Below are 19,903 nucleotides of genomic sequence, written 5' to 3'. Positions count from 1 at the left end.
GAAATGACCCCCACCAGGAGTTCTATTGACCATGACAATAAACTGGGCTTATTTCTTTGGTGACAATCTGTGTCATTGTCTCATAGTTGTAGAAGCTGTGTGTCTACAATCAAGGTGTCGTTAGGGTTTCTTTTTGGTGTTTTGAGGAAGAGTAGGGTCCAGCTCCAAATTCTGTTGTCTCAGGCATTCCTTGGCATGCAGATGACACCTTTCCCCCAGGTGTCACATCATGTCCCTTCCATGTCTGTCTATCCCTGTGTCACAGGGCATTGGGGTGATTCTAATGACCTACTCTTAAGTTCATCATCCTTATGGGCCCCATTTCTAAAGCAAGCTACATCCACATGTGCCGGAAGCTAGGACCTCTGCGTCTTTTAGAGGGACATAATTCACCTGCAGTCCTGTCCAAGTAGCACTTCTCTTGGTATCCCCTAACAAGTCTAACACCCTGCTTGCTGCTTAATATTTACTGAATGAATGAAAGACCACATTGACCGTGGTCAGACCCATTAGGAAAAGCAAAGTGCACTTACCAGAGGTGTGCAGGCTTCATTCCACTCTTACCTCCAGTGAATACCTCCAGTCTGTATCGTCCAAGTTAAATTACACTGTAAGTAGGTACGATGACTCTTAAAAGTTGTGTAGAAAGTGAGTTTAAAAATACATATACAGCTCCTGTTGTGAGTGGTCCTTGCTTCTCTGCTGGCATCCAGGCTGAACCATCAATCTGCATACTGCCTCCATCAGTACCTCCAGATACCTTTGCAGCCAGTTCGGTGCCATTTAAATCATAGCTGGGCTGTTTCTTCCTGGCTGCATTGCTTTGCACTTATTAAGTTTAATGTTCTGTTTCCTAGCTTTAATTCATAAATGCTATCCTGAAATGGATCTGCCCTCACAGCATCGTCTCCCATTTCTGTGCTTCTCTAGCTCAAATTATTAGAAGTTACCTTTTTAGCATTTGTATTTGGATATTGGTAAGACATTAAGACACTGATCCTCAGGTAGAACTTAATGGCTCTGTTTATTCCTAGAGATGTTTATTTGTGAAATTTTTACTTCCTCTTAACTCTGTGCTTTTTTTTTTTTTCCAAGTCTGCTGTTGTAGGAAAAAAATAGCTAAAAGAACTAAAAGGAAGCCTCCTGCTGAGAAGCGTAAAGGGCTGGAATTTTCTGCTTGGAATGAGTAGATGGGTTAGGAAACCTGTGAGTTCTCCTGTGCCCAAGATGAGTGCTGTATGGAGCTGATGTGAGATGGTAGGACAAGTTTGAGATGGAGGGTCAGCGCCAGGTTGGGGCTTCCTGGGGGTATACCCTGTAGGCCTATTGGAATCACTTACGTGCAGACATTCCCAGCCCATAGGAGTTTCTGTGTTCCCTGGATGAGGCTGAGTCTGCCCCATGGCCAAGTGGGTAACACTAATTTCAACAGCACTAGATTTCTAAGCTGGTGGCTTATACATAGAACAAAAGATTGTTAGCCTTTTCCAACCGATATTTGTCCTTAGAAAATTGGTAAGTCATATGGCAGTTATTTATGACACGTGTGGTGTGTGCCGGCATGATCCCACCAAATGACATGGAGGATTGCTCAGCTTCCTCTTGATGCCTCCACAGCTGTTTTCTTTGTTGCACTCAAGATTGCTGCCATTGACTTAGGGGCTTCTGGAGCTTTCCTCGTGCACTTCCCTTGTTTGGTCTGTTGAGGATGTCTGTAGGGCTTCTTTAAAACAGTTAAATGTGCTGTAGTCACGCAAGGATCACGTCAGGGTGATGGTGGGGTTGCCCTCTGTGGCTGCAGGTGGAGCGCAGTGAGCAGTCACACGCTGGTCATTAAAGTCTGCTGAACTGGGTGGCCAACGACTGCGCTGTGCACTACTGTAGGGTAAGATCTAATACGTCTCATTTTAATAACTGCGCCATTTTGTGTGGTCCTTATACTCATCTGTTATGGAAACATCCTAGAAACAAAACTCCAAGCCCCTCTAGCATTTAAACCTTAGCTATTTTTGTTGCCTAATCTTTTCTTTGCCTCTATTCTGTATTCTTCAGTTTCATTGATCCAATATTTGAGAACTTGGACATAGGATTTTTGTGGGATGCTAATATTTGTTGTTAGCTCTGATTTCAAAACCTGAGAAGTCATTTCTGTATTCACTTAGTCAGTGGTTAACATGGTAGAGTTTTGTGTCTGTTTTAAAAACCTGTTCAAGGTTATTTATAGTATTTAGAAAGTATCTTAATTTAAACAAATCTTTTATTTTGGGGATAGGGTTTCACTATCCCATGTGCCACTATGCCTGGCACATTCATATTTTGACTCACGCTTTATCAAACCTTCTTAGGACTTTTTTTTTATGCACACAAGTTAAAATGGGAACCTAAGTATTCAATTTCTCTGGGTTCATCTTTCTCCCATGGCACTCTCTTTGTTTCATTTAAAATCTGTGAGTTAAGTGATCCTGAGCTGGAGAGTTAAAGGGAGTGAAGAAGAGCAGAGGGCTCCTGGCAGGGAGCTCAGAAGTCTGGCATTCTCCTTCATCTGTTGCTGTTTCTTGCATGTAGATAGCACTAGGCATTGCCCAATTCCTGTAATTCATGTTTTTAAGCCCTTCACCCCAACTACTTCTCTTCTTCTTCTCCTCTTCTCCCTGTCCTCTTCCTCCTCTTCTCCTCTCCTCCTCCTCTTCTCTACTCTTCCTTTTCTAGGTTTTTTTCACTCTCCCCTTTGCTTGCTTATTAGTTCATTCATTCATTTATGCATTGCCTTTCTGCCATGTACCAGAAATTGCTCTGGGAGAAAATGTTAAGCATATTATCATTCCAATGCTGATGGACAGTCATGCAAAGCCCCTGGTGTAATTCAGCCATATACTTCACATGTCTTCCAAACAGGAAGCGGGACAGTAAAATTGGCTTGGGGGAGTTAGGGAATGTTTTTATGGAGAAGATCGTAAAGAGGTGGAGATTGGGAGAATAGAAAAGATGCTGCCATGTAGATGAGCATCATGGGATAAAAACCATTCCAGAGGAGAGGAGATGGATCTGCAGGGAGCTGGGTGTGCTGTGTACTGCATGTTGATAGGATATTCCTGGAGCATACAGTGGAAAGAGGGAGTGAGAATGGATGAGGCACTTTAAAGAAGGTGGGAAGTGGATCTTGGTGGTTCTTTTGCACACAGCTGAACGGTCTTTCTATCTCATGATGCACACAGCAGTTGCCGCCCATGCATCCTCCACATTGCAAGGAGACTGACGGTTCATAAGGGCATATATCCTCTTTATTCATGACTCTCAACTCATTGCTTCTAAAGGAAAGCCAGGCCTCCTAGAACTCTTACTCACTCCATTAAGTTGTGTACTCAGTGAGACTTGTCCATTTTATTTCTCATACACCTTTTCCTACTTTTGTCTCTCTGCTTCCATTTCCAAAATCTTCCTGTCCTTCAAGACTACCTGTGATTTGTATTTTTTTTTTTAATGGAAACTTTACTCCTGACTGATCTTTTTTTAACCTCTTCTGAACTCCAGGATAACTTCCGATGACTTCTCAATCAAAATTTTCATAGGCTTCTTTGAGTCACAAGCTATTTTTGCAAATGTTCAGTAAGATACCCACACATTGAAGGGAAGGGCTTGATGTCTTTCATGTAGCCTGTCTATGTCAAAAGGGCAGCTTCTTGCGTTTAACAGACATTGCACCGATACATTTCCAGAGAACGGAGCCAAACAGAGTTTCTATAATTTGGGAGGCTCTTACTGTGATTGATTAGTTGTCATGGGGAGATGCAGTTGTTAATATGCTATCCATATGTAACTCTTTCATGGAAGACTGTCAGTGGAGGTGGAAGAATTGCATTGAGCAAAAGGCAGGCAGAGTACGGAAAGGACGTCAGGTTTAAGGGGAAATCGGATGAACTACCCTAAGGTTTCGACATGGGAAGAAGACACTCAGCCATTAAGCCACACGTAATTGTCTCTAACACTGAGTGACAAATGGCCCAACAGGCAAAAGAACCTATATTACATTAAAATTATTACATGAAATGACCTCTGGAAAACTTGATTCAATTTAAGTCTTCTCAGTTACAGTCCTGGAGACAATCACAAATTCAAAAATATATTTATGAAACTGTGTTGCCACTGAGCTCAAAAGACCATAATCCTATTACTTGAGATTTTGAAAAGGGTAAACATGAGTAACTGCAAAGAGATATTGATTAAAGAAGTAATATGAACAGGAATAATGGAATTAAGTAATTGAGGCAATATTGGGCCTAATGGACCTTGTTCCCTTAGTGCTTTTCTTCTGATTTTGCATTGAGTTGGCTCTAAAGTCGATTGGACTGTGTGCATCGAAAAAAGACACAATGGAAGAATGAACATTGCTGTCTATAAAAAAATCAATCTGTTATTCTTAAGGAAGAGCATCAATCAGTCTGTGAAATCAATTAGCTGGGTTTTTTTTTGCATTAGTTTATAACATAATGAAACAAATGATGAGACAAGACTATGTGCCTTAATCATAGTAGATCTCAGTAGACATTTCTTGAGTTGATGGAAGGCTAACAGGGATTTAAAAGTGAACTGGTGCCAGTCCCTTTGTTAGTGTGAGTTTCCCCCATGTTCTGTTGGCTCCACAGCCTGTGTCTGTAGTACTGTAAAGGCAGATTACTCAACTTCATTGATTCTTGCACTGAGATGAGTTCTCTCACCTTCTGTCAGCAGGCCAGGCCAGCTTTGGTGACCTTGTATCTCTGGGTCATTCCGTGTCCTAAGTGGCTTTTTGGAAATCCTGACTGTCATAACTATGTCGTACTAAAAGGTTTTACATTTGGGAATATTGCTTTAGTGACAAAACTCCCTATTTATGTAACATCAGTGTTTTCTCCCTGTCTTCCGGGCTCTGGGCTTGTGTTTTAGAATGCATTCCCTATGGCAGTTCATTAAGATTTCTGCCACTCCTTACTTTTAACCTCCACCAGTTCCTGCCCCTCCAGGGGTCACAGATTTGCTTTTCATTGTATCACTGCACTTTGGATAAGTCTGTGGTTCTACTTAAAATCCTTCTACATATATGCATGCATGTGTGCACTTACATACATATAATTAAAGCCAGTTCTCCTTTAGGCAGTAGTGAGGTTTTTGTTTGTTGGTTTTATCCACACTGTTAGAAAGTCATTTTAGTGGGATGCGTGGTCCTGGGCCTGGAGAGTTGCAGGTGCACAATACAGAAGGTTGGTTTTTTTTTTTAAACCTGCAAGTATTTCAATAATCATTATACTTTTAATCTCCATAAGCGTATAACTTTAAAATCTGAAAATCACTCAAGTATGAAGTTTCCTGTCTCCTTTCATAGGATTGTAGGGAACTAAAGTGTTTACAAAATGTTTCAACATCTTGGTGATCTGCCTTGGTGAGAAATGGAGAATCTTAAGACACTCAATGCAGCTGTGTTTTGTGCAGAAGGGTTTTTCTTTCTTATGTGAAGAGCCCCGATGTATATATTCCTCAATCAGTTAATCATATTCTGTTGTACATAGTGCAACCTCTGCAGAGAAATGTCTGGAAGCCCAGGTTTTCAAAATTGAATTGAAACCCTTCTTTCCTCCTTTGCATTGGCTCTTCCCATCCCGTTGTCTTGTCTGATGGAGTTTGCTCTGAATGTCCTCTTTTAGGCCAATTGTCAATGCAAAGCACTTCTCTCCCTTTGAGGATATGCCCAAGAGTGGTATAGCTGGATCTTGGGGGAGATGGATTCCCAATTTTCTAAGAAATCACCATATTGATTTCCAAAGTGGTTGTACAAGCTTGCATTCCCACCAGCAGTGGAGGAGAGTTCCCCTAGCTCCACATCCTCTCCTGCATAAGGTGTCTTCAGTGTTTTTTATCTTAGTCATTCTGACAGGCGTAAGGTGGTATCTCAGAGTTGTTTTGATTTGCATTTCCCTGATGATTAGGGATGTTGAGCAATTCCTTAAATGTCTTTCAGCCATTTGAGTTTCCTCTGTTGAGAATTCTCTGTTTAGTTCTATAGCCCATTTCTTAATTGGACTGTTGGGCATTTTGATGTCTAATTTCTTGAGTTCCTTATATATTCTAGATATCAGTCCTCTGTCAGATGTGGGGTTGGTGAAGATCTTTTCCCATTCTGTAGGCTGTCGCTTTGCCTTGTTGACTGTATCCTTTGCTCTACAAAAGCTTCTCAGTTTCAAGAGGTCCCATTGATTGATTGTTTCTCTCAGTGTCTGTGCTACTGGTGTTCTATTTAGGAAGTAGTCTCCTATGCCAATGCATTCAAGACTACTTCCTACTTTCTCTTCTAGCAGGTTCAGAGTAGCTGGATTTATGTTGAGGTCCTTGATCCACTTGGACTTAAGTTTTGTGCACGGTGATAGTTATGGATCTATTTGCAGCCTTCTACATGTTGATATCCAGTTTTGCCAGCACCATTTGTTGAAGATGCTTTCTTTTTTCCATTGTGCACTTTTGGCTTCTTTGTCAAAAATTATATGTTCATAGGTGTGCGGATTAATGTCAGGGTCTTCAATTCGATTCCATTGGTCCACATGTCAGTTTTTATGCCAGTACCAAGCTGTTTTTATTACTGTAGCTCTATAGTACAGCTTGAAGTCAGGGATCGTGATGCCTCCAGAGGTTGTGTTATTGTACAGGATTCTTTTGGCTATCCTGAGTTTTTTGTTTTTCCATATGAAGTTGAGTATTATTCTTTCCAGGTCTGTGAAGAATTGTGTTGGTATTTTGATGGGGATTGCATTGAATCTGTAGATTGCTTTTGGTAAGATTGCCATTTTTACTATGTTAGTCCTGCCTATCCATGAGCATGGGAGATCTTTACATTTTCTGACTTCTTCAATTTCTTTTTTCAGGGACTTAAAGTTCTTGTCATATAGGTCTTTCACTTGCTTGGTTAGTGTTACCCCAAGGTATTTTATGTCATTTGTGGCTATAGTAAAGGGTGATGTATCTCTGATTTCCTTCTCCGCTTCTTTGTCCATTATATATAGGAGGGCTACTGATTTTTTTGAGTTGATCTTGTATCCTGCTATGTTGCTGAAGGTGTTTATAAGCTGTATCAGTTCCTTGGTGAAATCTTTGGGGTTGCTCAAGTATACTATCATGTCATCTGCAAATAGGGAAAGCTTGACTTCTTCCTTTCCAATTTGTATCCCCTTAATCTCCTTATGTTGTCTTATTGCTCTGGCTAGAACTTCAAGTACTATATTGAATAAGTATGGGGAGAGCAGACAGCCTTGCCTCGTTCCTGATTTTAGTGGAATTGCTTTGAGTTTCTCTCCATTTAATTTGATGTTGGCTGTTGGCTTGCTGTAAATTGCCTTTATTATGTTTAGGTATGTTCCCTGTATTCCTGATCGCTCCAAGACCTTTATCATGAAGGGATGTTGGATTTTGTCAAATGCCTTTTCAGCATCTCGTGAGATGATCATGTGGTTTTTTTCTTTGAGTTTGTTTATATGGTGTATTACATTGACAGACTTTCGTATGTTGAGCCATCCTTGCATCCCTGGAATGAATCCTACTTGATCATGGTGGATAATTGTTTTGATGTGTTCTTGGAGTCTGTTTGCCAGTATTTTATTGAGTATTTTTGCATCAATGTTCATGAGGGAGATCGGTCTGTAGTTCTCTTTCTTTGTTGTATCCTTGTTTGGTTTAGGAATCAGGGTAATTGTAGCCTCATAGAAGGAGTTTGGTAATGTTCCTTCTGTTTCTATTGTGTGGAACAATTTAGAGAGTATTGGTATTAACTCTTCTTTGAAGATCTGGTAGAATTATGCACTGAAACCATCTGGTCCTGGGCTTTTTTTGGTTGGGAGACTTTTAATGACTGTTTCTATTTCGTTAGGGGTTATTGGACTATTTAAATAGTTTATCTGGTCTTGATTTAATTTAGGTATGTGGTACCTATCCAGAAAATTATCCATTTCTTTTAGGTTTTCCAGTTTTGTGGAATAGAGGTTTTTGAAGTATGACCTGATGATTCTCTGGATTTCCTCAATGTCTGTTGTTATGTCCCCCTTTTCATTTCTGATTTTGTTGATTTGGATGCTCTCTCTCTGTCTTTTGGTTAGATTGGATAAGGGCTTGTCTATCTTGTTGATTTTCTCAAAGAACCAACTCTTTGTTTCATTAATTTTTTGTATTGTTCTCTTTGTTTCTATTTTATTGATTTCAGCTCTCACTTTGATAATTTCCTGGCATCTATTTTTCCTGGGAGACTCTGCTTCTTCTTGTTCTAGAACTTTCAGGTGTGCTGTTAAGTCACTAGTGTGAGATTTCTCCAGCTTATTTATGTGGGCATTTAGTGCTATGAATTTCCCTCTTAGTACTGCTTTCATAGTGTCCCATAGGTTTGGATATGTGGTGTCTTCATTTTCGTTGATCTCTAGGAAGTCTTTAATTTCTTTCTTTATTTCTTCCTTAACCCATTGGTGATTCAGTTGGTTATTATTCAGTTTCCATGAGATTGTCGGTTTTCTGTAGTTTTTGTTGTTGTTGAAATCCAACTTTAGACCATGGTGGTCTGATAGAACACAGGAGGTTATTCCAATTGTTTTGTATCTGTTTAGATTTGTTTTGTGGCCAAGTATGTGGTCGATTTTAGAGAAGGTTCCATGGGGTGCTGAGAAGAATGTATATTCTTTTTTGTTAGGATGGAATGTTCTGTAGATATCGATTAAGTCCATTTGAGTCATGACATCAGTTAAGTCCTTTATTTATCTGTTAAGTTTCAATTTGGGAGATCTGTCCAGTGGTGAAAGTGGGGTGTTGAGGTCTCCCACTATTAATGTGTGGGGTTTTATATGTGATTTAAGCTTTAGTAATGTTTCTTTTACACATGTGGGTGCCCTTGTGTTTGGGGCATAAATGTTCAGAATTGAGACTTCATCTTGGTGGATCTTTCCTGTGATGAGTATGTAATGCCCTTCTTGATCTCTTTTGATTGATTTTAGTTTGAAGTCTATTTTGCTGGATATCAGGATGGCTACACCCGCTTGTTTCTTAAGACCGTTTGATTGGAAAGTCTTTTCCCAGCCTTTTATTTTTAGGTAGTGTCTATCTTTGAATTTGAGATGTGTTTCTTGTATGCAGCAGAAAGATGGGTCCTGCTTTCGTATCTATTCTGTAAGCCTACGTCTTTTTATAGGTGAATTAAGTCCATTGATATTGAGGGATATTAATGACCAGTGATTGTTCATTTCTGTTATTTTTTGGTGGTGATGTGTGTGTACTTCTCTTCGTTGGGGTTTACTGCTGTGGCTTTATCTATTGCCTGTGTTTTTGAGGGTGTATCTGACTTCCTTAGGTTGGAATTTTCCTTCTAGTGCTTTCTGTAGGGCTGGTTTTGTGGATAAATATTGTTTAAATCTGGCTTTGTCATGGAATGTCTTGTTCACTCCATCTATGATGATTGAAAGTTTTGCTGGGTATATTAGTCTAGGCTGACATCCATGATCCCTTAGTGTCTGCCTTACATCTGCCCAGGTCCTTCTGGCTTTCAAAGTCTCCATTGAGAAATTGGGTGTTTTTCTGATAGGTTTGCCTTTATATGTCACTTGGCCTTTTTCCTTTGCTGCTCTTAATATTCTTTCTTTATTCTGTACATTTAATTGTTTAATTATTATGTGGCGAGGGGACTTTTTTTGGGGGTCTAGTCTGTTTGGTGTTCTATAGGCTTCTTGTATCTTCATAGGCATTTCCTTCTTTAAGTTGGGAAAGTTTTCTACTATGATCTTGTTGAATATATTTTCTGTGCCCTTGAGTTGGTATTCTTCTCCTTCTTCTACCCCTATTATTCGTAGGTTTGGTCTTTTCATGGTGTCCCAAATTTCTTGAACATTTTGGTTCATGACTTTGTTGGATTTAGTGTTTTCTTTGACTGATGAATCTATTTCTTCTACTGTATCTTCAACGCTAGAGATCCTCTCTTCCATCTCTTGCATTCTGTTGATTATACTTACATCTGAAGTTCCCAGTCGTTTTCTCAGATTTTCTATTTCCAGCATTCCCTCTGTTTGTGTCTTCTTCATTTTTTCTACTTCCCTTTTCAGGTCTTGGACGGTTTCCTTCATTTGTTTCATTGATTTTTCTTGATTTTCTTTCAGTATTTTATTGTTTTCTTCCAGGACTTTATTGATTTCTTCTAATTGGTTTGCCCTTTCCTCTAGTTGTTTACAGCATTCTTCACATTTTTTTGTCTTTTCCTCTACACAGGCCTCTACCTTCTTCATGATGACATTCATAAGGCTATTTTCTTCTGTTTCTTCCAATTTCTGATGTTCAGGTCTAGGTGTTGGAGGAGGCTAGGGCCTGGTGATGCTGTATTGCTATTCATTTTGTTGTATGTGTTTCTGCCTTGACGTCTGCCCATCTCCTTGTGGTTCATTCTTGGCCTTATCCGCTCACTTGGTTCAGACAGAGCTGACAGATTCAGGAAGTCTTTCTCTCTTGTCCAGATGGGAGCTCTCTTGTCCAAATTGGAAGTCCAGGGCAGGATGGGAGCTCTTGTCCAGAAGGGAAGTCCGGGGCAGGATGGGAGCTCTTCTCTCTCTCTCTCTCTCTCTCTCTCTCTCTCTCTCTCTCCTCCAGAAGGGAAGTCTGGGGCAAGATGGGAGCCGGGGGCTGGCCTCTAAGTCTCAGGAAGAGGCTTGGGGCTCGGGCAGATGGGCGTGGGGGCAGGGCGTGGAGACTGCCGAGTCCGCCAGGGGTCCTGGAGAAGGGGATCCCTCCCGGTGGGGCTAGAAGGGAACCTGCCCGGTGGCCAGAACCTGGGGCCAAGTTGAGCAGGTCTTCCCCGGAGTAGCTGGTGCCCAGGGATGGGGTCCAGGGCAAGCCAGGGGACTCACCTGTGCTCCAGAAGGGAAGTCCAGGGCAAGATGCGGAAAAAGCTATTTTCAATAAAAGGGGAAAAATTAAAAAGTGACATCTCCCCTCAAAAAAGATGAATACATATGTTATTCCTGACCCTTCTAAAGCATAATTGAAATGACTTTTGAGGGATTTTTCTTAAAGGAACACGCCTATGAAAATATGAGTCAGCAGCTACCTCACTTTGGAAGTTGGAATGGATTTGGATGGGGTGATAACTTAAGGGCTGAGAGAGTGGACTTTGAATTGGGCAGAGGAGAACAGAGGACAGTATCCCAGTTTTGGATTGAAAACCTCTGCAGAAGCTCACACCTGAGAATCAAGAATCCTCCTGAGCCACAGAATTGCTGTTCAGTTTCTGGTTCTCCACCCTTCTATATCAGCAGACGACCAAGGATCACTGGACTTTAAGGAAAACTATCCTGATAGGCCAAAGCTAAAGCATGCACTCAGAACAAGAAAACTTAGAGAAAACAGAACTTTGTAGGAAATAGTCTTCTGAAAAACCAAACTCAAACAAAAAACCTCTAGAGAGATAAAACAAGATTTCACAGCTATTGACTACACAGAATTTATAAAGATTAAAGATAATGCCATGAGAATTTCCTAGATAGTGAGTTAAATATAGAAGATAATACAATAAATAAATAAATAAATAGTTGATAGGATCTGTTCTTAAGGTCCAGTATCCAAAAATAGAAACATCAGAGGCAGAGAATGTGGGGCAAAGCACTGAAAAGTATCTAAGGGAAATTCAACATTTCCTACAACCTACAACTAAATGTAGGAAGTTTGGGGTCAAAAGAGAAAAATCACGAAATTGTGAAACTGTATAAATCTAGATTGTGTTCCAGTAAATGGCAGAATCCACTAATAAGCAAGACCCAGGGTCTCAGAAATGGCACGAGATGAAAGCTAGATGAGAAAAAAAAATAGCCAAGGTGAAGACAGAGACATGTGAAGGCACAGCCAAGCGATGGGTGTTGGCATCAACTGATCTAAATTGTAGAGGGTAGAGAGGTTCAGGGGAGACTTCGATGATGACAAAGCTGGCAAAGCCACTTGTGTGTAGGCACCGAGAAAGGAGGAAACATAGTAAATTCATGGGAACTACTCAGATAGCACAATGATTAGCTCTAAGAAGACCCAATGTAAGGCAGAAAAAAAATATATAGTCATGGCATACTGTGTGGCCTGACACCAGTAGTCTCTCTCAAGCCCTGTGACTTAAGTGTGGGCATAGAATCCAAGTGTGGTGCAATCCTAAGACTTCCAAAAATTATCTATTCATATTTTTAAAAATTACTACATTTAAACCTGAATTTTTGTATTTGTGTACATATATGTAAATGTGTGCAAGGCATGCACTTCTTGTGGTGTACTTGTGGAAGTCAGAAGGCAACATGGAGAAGACTGTAATGAGTCTTTTTTTGTCCCACCAGCCAACTCCCAAAAATGACACAGAGACTTATTAATTATGAAAGCATGGCCTATAGCTTAGGCTTGTTCCTAACAAGCTCTTATAACTTAAATTAACCCATTTCTATTAATCTACATTCTATCTCATGGTGTTATCTCTCTTTCATCTTGCACCTCCTGTTTTCTTGCCATGTCTCCTGGTATCTTCTGTGTACCTAGATTCCTCCTCCTCTTCCTTTCTCTCCCTGGAAATCCCGCCTGTACCTCCTGACTAGCTATTGGCTGTTCAGCTTTTTATTACACTAATCACAGCAACTCACCTTCACACAGTGTACACATATCCCACAACAGTAGTCAGGTCTTTCCTTCCATTGTGTGGGTCCTGGGAATTGAACTCAGATCGTCAGACTTGGCAGCAATCACCTTTACACTCTGGCTTGTATCACCAGCCCTCTTTTCAGAATTTTAACGCATGCTTGTTGATGAATATACATTTTCAAACACACCTTTTTGATCAGGACTTTAGTGATTCTCTATCAGCTATTTATTAGTTGCTGTTGTGATTTGGCTCGTAGATGTACTGAAGGTTACATCCTAAGGCAGTGATGTCACCCTAGAGGGTGACACAGCTTTTAAGACATGGGCAGGGCTGGGCAGTGGTGGTGCATGCCTTTAATCCCAACACTCGGGAGGCAGAGGCAGGCGGATCTCTGTGAGTTCGAGGCCAGCCTGGGCTACTGAGTGAGTTCCAGGAAAGGCGAAAAGCTACACAGAGAAACTCTGTCTTGAAAAAAACAAAAACAAAACAAAACAACAACAAAAAAGACATGGGCAGTATCTGATGGGCAGTAATTGGGGGCTTAACTTTAAAGGATATTAGGACCCTGGACATTAGTCTTCTTTTTCTGCCTTCTGGCCACTATGAGGTGAACAGCCCCTCTCTGCTGTCTGTTCTTACCATGGTGTACCATGATGCAAGAGGCCCAAGGCAACAGGGACAACCTGTCCACTGACTGAAACTCTAGAATGACAAAGTAAATTCTTCTTAAGTCAGTTATGAGAGATATTTTGTCAGAGTATCATAAACCCTACTGACACCTTCAGTGTTAGTGAAACACTATACAAGCAATAATTTAGAAAAAAAAATCAAATTATCTCACTGCTGTTCCAAATTCTTCAACAGTTAAAATTATAATTAAAAATTTGATAGTTTGTCTTTTTCTTTGCTAACCCAATGCGATACTCCGATAATTCGATGAAGTCCAAAGCCAGTTGAATTTCCCCGTGAAGAATTATGAGTTAAAAGTAAATTATACTCAGTGGAAAAAAGTATTTGAGACCCAGGAATATGACAAATAAGATAACGTTAATTCTAAAGATAGTGAACTTCATCTTTTAATAAAAGCCAGATGAGACGTTGAAGTTCGAGAACTGTAGCTTGTATTTCTGACTTCCCTGAACGCCTTCCTGCTGCCTCTGTGGTGTGTCTGAGGGAATGTGGTGGGAGCACCAGCAGCCACTCTGGAAGTCCATTAGCTGTGAAGGAAGAGAAGCCATTGGGCCTGCGTACGGGGAACGCGGTGTGGAAGGGTCTGCGAGCACTGCCCGGTTGGCGCCCTTCATATTCAGCGCAGAGGCTGGAAACAATGGTGCTTTAATTTGGTGCTCAGCTAATGGCTGCTGATTTGTTCTCATTTTCCAGGCTTCTACTATGTCCTTCGAATCCTCACAGGGGTGTTGTGCTTTTAGCTTGAGGTCTCTGCGCTTCATTTTCCCCTTTGTTCTTCAAACATGCGCTTGGCTTCACCCTGCTTCATCTCCTGAGAGGCTCAGCATAATGCGTGGTACGCACTGAATAATTTGGAGGAATCTCTGACATGTCTTGATGATGTTAAATCACTCAGAATCCTGGGAAATAGCCCTTGCTTGCATTAGCAGAAGATTAAGTCAGGTGAACTTTAAAGTCTTAATTTTTAAAAAAATTTACATTTTTACCAGTGATGATTGAACAACGTTGATATTCTTCCTGCTTGCATTACTGATTACAATTGCAAATGCTTGCAGAAAGTTCTAGAATGGCTTCTTGCTGCTCCATATGGAGTAGGCATTATTTTACCTATTTAGTGCCTATTAAATATTAAAAACACTTTACCAAAAATATCTCCATAACTATATGTAACATGTGCATATATCATAATGAGAAGTATATTCTGATATGTGTGCCTAACACTGGCTTCCTTGGGGTTATATTCTAAGAGAATTTGCCAAGAAGTTTAACATTTTGCGAGGTTTCTTATTTGAGACATCATTATGGGAAAAGGTAAAAATAGAGATGCTTTCCGATGAGGTCAGGATAGTGATTTTTCAGCTAGTTACTATCATTTTGCATCAGGACTTGCTGAATATGAGCCCAAAATGATCTGAACCAGGAAAAATGGAAAACCATGGTAAGCTAGTTATTTGAAGGTGGGATCCAGGACAGTCACCAACCCTTGAACTTTCCCAGTGACAAATGAAGGGGTGTCATTTGTGATCGTACAGGAGCTCTGTTCTGGGTGGAGACTCAGAGGTGAGCATGGACATACAGCTAGCTACAGAGTGGGAGCTAGTGCTTCCCCGTCACGTGGCAGGTAGAATGGGCACAACAGGCCTGGGGAGTGGGGTGAGGGTGGGCACAGTCGGAAAGGGGAGGGTAGACTTGCATATTTCAGGTGGAAATTTAATTTAAAGGGAAACATTTGGCGCTTTTGAGGGTAAATGACATGATCAAAATGACATTTTGGGGTAACACTGTGGACTGTAAACAAAAAATTAGAGGAGGAGACAGCTGATTTCAGGAGAAGATGGGCTGTAGAGAGACAGGTTTGACTTGGTGACAGGAGTGATGTGACAGCTGATTACAGATAAGCATTGCTGTCTTGGAGAATACTCTATCTACAAGTCTAAAAGTAACTAATTAATTACATTTTAAAGTAGAAAAAAACCTAAGATAGCCAAGAAATATCCAAACACCTTCTGGAATAGATTACCTCTCTTTCCAGTTGTGACAAGAAGACAGTTTGCAAAGACAGAAACTGACTGAATCAGTTCCCTTAGGGATGCATTCCCAACCCTTCATCTTCACCTGCTCCCAGAAGATCCCCCTGACCTCAACAAATAAAGGAGTGCGGTAAGGTCAGAGGTCAGGGAAGGAAGGAAGGGTCTGGGAAGCACCTGTGTACACCAGTCATCAGATGCAGCTGTGCAGGTAGGCATTCCCTGATGGCCTGCAGAAGGAGAGAGGCAGGGCTACCTAAGCAAATACTGGGAGCTGCTTCATGGAGAGTCCAAGGACAAAAAGACAGAGGGAGTGTTTGGCATGGCGTTCAGCCATGAGCTTACTTGCCTAAGCTAGACACGGACATTTGCCTCATTAGAGTAGGCAGTCCGATTTGTAATTTGAGGCTCTAGATGGAGGGCCGTGTCATTTGTTAAGTGTAGCATCCACAGGAAATTCACAGGGTAAACACACAAGAATACAGCCCAAATTGGCATGTGTGAGCATGTGTTCAACTACCAGAAACATTTCCATAGCCTGTCCTCTACAAATGAAATTCTTATTCTAGAATAGCTGTTCTTTTTAAAAATTATTTAAAAAAATTATTTGTAGGTTTATGTGTATGTGTGCATTGTGTGTGTGTGTGTGTGTGTGTGTGTGTGTGTGTGTGTGTGTATGAATATGAATATGTGCACATGAAAGCCAGAAGTTTAGAGGTTCAGATTCCCTGGAGCTGGAGTTACGTAAGGTTGTGAGATGTCCAATGTGAGTGTTGGGAACCAAACTCCACTCCACTGGAAGAGCAGAAAGTACACTTAACTGTTCAGCCATTTCTCTAGACCATAGCATTGTTTTTTTTTAAAGATCTTTTTGTTCATATATTATGTCTCTCTGTGTGCACATGTGCCTGCAAAGGCCAGAAGAGGGTGTCAGAGCCCCTGAAGCTGGAGTTACAGGTCTTTGTTAGCCTCCCAATGTGGGTGCTGGGAACTGTGCCCAGGGTCCTCTGGAAGAGCAACAAGAATTCTCCATTCGATTCCAGAATTGACTGATTTTCTTTAAATGGGTATCAGGCAGTACACTTTCAATCCAAAGTGAAAGAATTACTTACACCAAGAAAGCATTCATTTTTACATTGCAATTAAAATCACTCAGCCCTGACCCCCATATCAGAATAGATTATAATCCCCATGTTTAAAAAATAAAATCGAAACAAAAGGCCCTGGAGCCCTCTCCATATAATTGATTCACCAATAATTGGTTTTCAGTACTTGAGCTCAATTCCCAGAACCAATATAAAAACAAAAAGCAAAACAAAATACACAACAGAGGTAGGGGTATGTGTGCTTGTAATCCCAGCTCTGGAGAGCTAGAGACAGACAGATCCAGAGGCTTGCTGGCCAGTCTGCTAGCTCCAGTGGCCATCTCCAGGTCCCAGAAAGAGGTCCTGTTTCAAACAACAAGGTGAATGCCTCTCAGGGTCAGATTTCTCATGGCTTATACACACACCAAACAACAACAACTACAACAACAACAGTAAAAACTGGGAGGAGTTTTGCATTTTATATTAGTCACTACTTCCTGTTGAAAATGAGTCTATTAATTGTCCTCTCATCCATCTATCTAATCTATCAACTGCCCAGTGTGTGTATATAAATTATGTGTATGTGTATGTCCATACCTATACACAGTAGACTGAATTTGAGGGAGCTAGTAAGTCCAAACCTCACAGCCTAGACCATAGTCAGGAAACTCTGGTAGAAGTTGGTGTTGCATGGAGTCGTTAGAGGCCAGGCCTCGGTTTCCATGTTCCAGTCCTGAGGCACAATTTCTTCATCTCCTGGAAACCTAGGTTTTGCTTTTAATACTTTCAGTTGCTTTGGCAAGGCTCGTTCTCATAGCCAGAGTTGGTTCCTTTGCCTGACTTTAACCGATTACAGATGTTAATGACATTAACAAAACACTTAGGGGCTGGAGAGATGGCTCTGTGGTTAAGAGCACTGGCTGCTTTTGTAGAGGACCCGAGTTCTATTCCCAGCACCCACATGGAGGATAACAACCGTCTGTAACTCCAGTTCTGGGATATCCAACACTCTTCTGGTTCCTGTCTCCACTGTATACACAGAAATACACTCAGGCAAAATACCCATATACATTAAAAAATAATAGACAGCCACATCTCGCCTGTTGTCAGCACCCACAACTCGTGTAGCCTCGCAAACACACACTGTCACCACAGCTCTTACTTCCGTTGTACTTAAAGAGGAGAGCTAGCTGCATTTTGCCTGGTTCGACAATGCTGTCACCATTGATACAATGGTGGCAGTTTTATTGATGTTTTAATTTTTCTATCAAATTGTAACTAAGATAATATTTTTGAAAATCTGGACAATGTTAGCATCTTTTCTGTGTCCCATGCCAGTGGCTCATCTGCCTCAACTTAGGAATTGACATGAGCATGAATGAGGTGAAAACTGGGTCGTTTGTTTTGTGCCAGGGCCTTGTGTTGCCCAGGCTGCCTTTGAACTCAGTAGGTAGCCAAGAATGACCTTGAACTCTTGATCCTCCCAGGATACAGTGTACACAGTGCTAGGAATTGAAACCCAGGATTCATGTGTTAGGCAGGCACATTGCCAACTGGGCTATAATCCATTCCCAGCCCGGGTGATGTGAATTTGGCAGGACTAGGTTATTGACTTCTGGAGTTCTGCAATAAGACTATTCCGCTGACTTTGTGACAGTCACATGGGATATGGGGAGTTAATATTTTCTGGGAAGAATTTTAATGTTAGAATTTACTGTCTTTTGCACATATAAATTTGAAGCCTTAATGTTATGCTCTTCTGGTTATTTGCATTTAATATGCATGCAAATTCACAATGTATACTATATGCTGAGAACATAATTTATAAATCGGTACTTTCCCTGGTTGTTAGCAATTTTGGCCGCTTTAAAAATTAATGCTTTGAAGAAATATATGTTTGCAGATTTATTTGTAGTATCTTTAGTTTCCTGAGGAAAAAAATCATATATTGTATGTTCTCTACAAGCGAGGCAGACCTCTGCTGTAATGTCCCCGGTGTTTAAAAAAGTTATGCACAAAGGGAAATGTGAATAAAAATGCTTTTATTTATCTTTCCTGTAAATGGGTTTGGATTAGATGTTACAGAGGTTTACTGCCACCAACAATGCTGAAAAATATGTGTTTCTGCAGCGTGATTGCAATGTGCAGCATCCTGCTACAATTGGGGGTGAGTCACGTCAGTGCTGAACATCTTTTGAGTAAGAGAGGACATATTATAGTTGTAGGTGGGAGAAGATCCGTTCACAACATCATGGAGAGCAAGAGCATCCCAGAGAGGGCTCTGGGGCCTCTCAGGCTGCCTTTTAGCCTTGTTGTCTTGGCAACTAAAACACAGCCATCCGTCCTTTCCCCAGGCAGGGAGCTCCAGTCATCCTTGATTCTGCAGTGACCTTTTCTCCTCCCCCTTTCCAATCTGCTTTGAGGATCTGCCACGAATGTTCAAGGCAACTTCAGATTTCCTCTTCCCTGGACATCTTCGACCAGTCACCACGTTCTTTTCTTTCCCTTTTGGACCATTAGAACCTCATCACAGGATCCTGGCTGCTTAGGATCAGTTCCTCTTCCATCAGTTCCCAGTAAGGCTTTCCAAACCTTCCTGTCCAGGGTAGAAGTCAGGTCAGTTCAACTTGGACCCTTGGGATACATTGTCTGCAAGGTGCAGACGCTCGCCTTCACCTGCAACAGTCTGCTCCAGCATCCTATGAAGGGTCAAGTTTAAACATTCCCCTTCACTACTTAGTCACCTTCCATGTCTTTATCTGCCCCAAGGACTTCCCTTCTGTGTCTCTAAGTTACCCCCTCCTCTCTCAGAATCACTGTTCTGTAAGTGGTGATGAACAAAGGCTCTCAGCTGACAAGTTCTCTTGGTGGCAGTGTCACCAGCCCTATAGGATCCTGAACTTTGTGTGACTCTTGTACTAGTGGTTGCAGGGAATGAGCTAAGTTCAGCTGCCCTGTGGGCGGTGACTCTAAAGGTAGGTGAGGGCCCCTGTAATCATGCAGCCTGGCAAAGGGCAGGAGTCCTGAATTCTTGGCTCTCTTCCTCATGCGAGTGAGTGCAGAGGAGAGATAATGAGCCATGGGAACCAAGATGTCTTGATTTTTCTCATTCATTTGTGGGCCAGGGTCATTGTCAGTGACTCTACCGCTTGGTATTCTATAGTCCTTGACCCAGAGGGTGTGTGACAGTCGAGGTGCATCAAAGTTAAGTATCCTGCTGATAAGAGAAACTATCAAGAGACAGAGCTTGCTTAGAAACCATGAATGATACAGAATCCTGTTTTTGAATTATTGGGCAGTATGTGACGAGTTTGATGTTAAATACTTAGTGAAAATAACCCAAATTGGTGATAATTGGCATTTAGATAAAATATTCTGCAATGGTTTTGCTTCCTGCCCCTTCCTTGGCATTTCCATTTCCCTCTTCATGCCTCTCCTCTCTGTTTCCCTTT

The 19,903-nt window shown here is 41.3% G+C and overlaps 1 protein-coding gene across 1 annotated transcript in view; it reads left to right on the top strand.

Moving 5' to 3' along the window:
* Enox1 (ecto-NOX disulfide-thiol exchanger 1) overlaps window positions 1–19,903 on the top strand; it is a 562,855-nt gene that overhangs the window by 121,394 nt on the left and 421,558 nt on the right. The window lies entirely within an intron of this gene.

The sequence above is a fragment of the Peromyscus eremicus genome, chromosome 9 (assembly GCF_949786415.1).
Source record: "Peromyscus eremicus chromosome 9, PerEre_H2_v1, whole genome shotgun sequence".
NCBI lineage: Eukaryota > Metazoa > Chordata > Mammalia > Rodentia > Cricetidae > Peromyscus > Peromyscus eremicus.
Note: the sequence above shows the minus strand (reverse complement) of the source record. Positions and strands in the feature narration are given on the sequence as shown.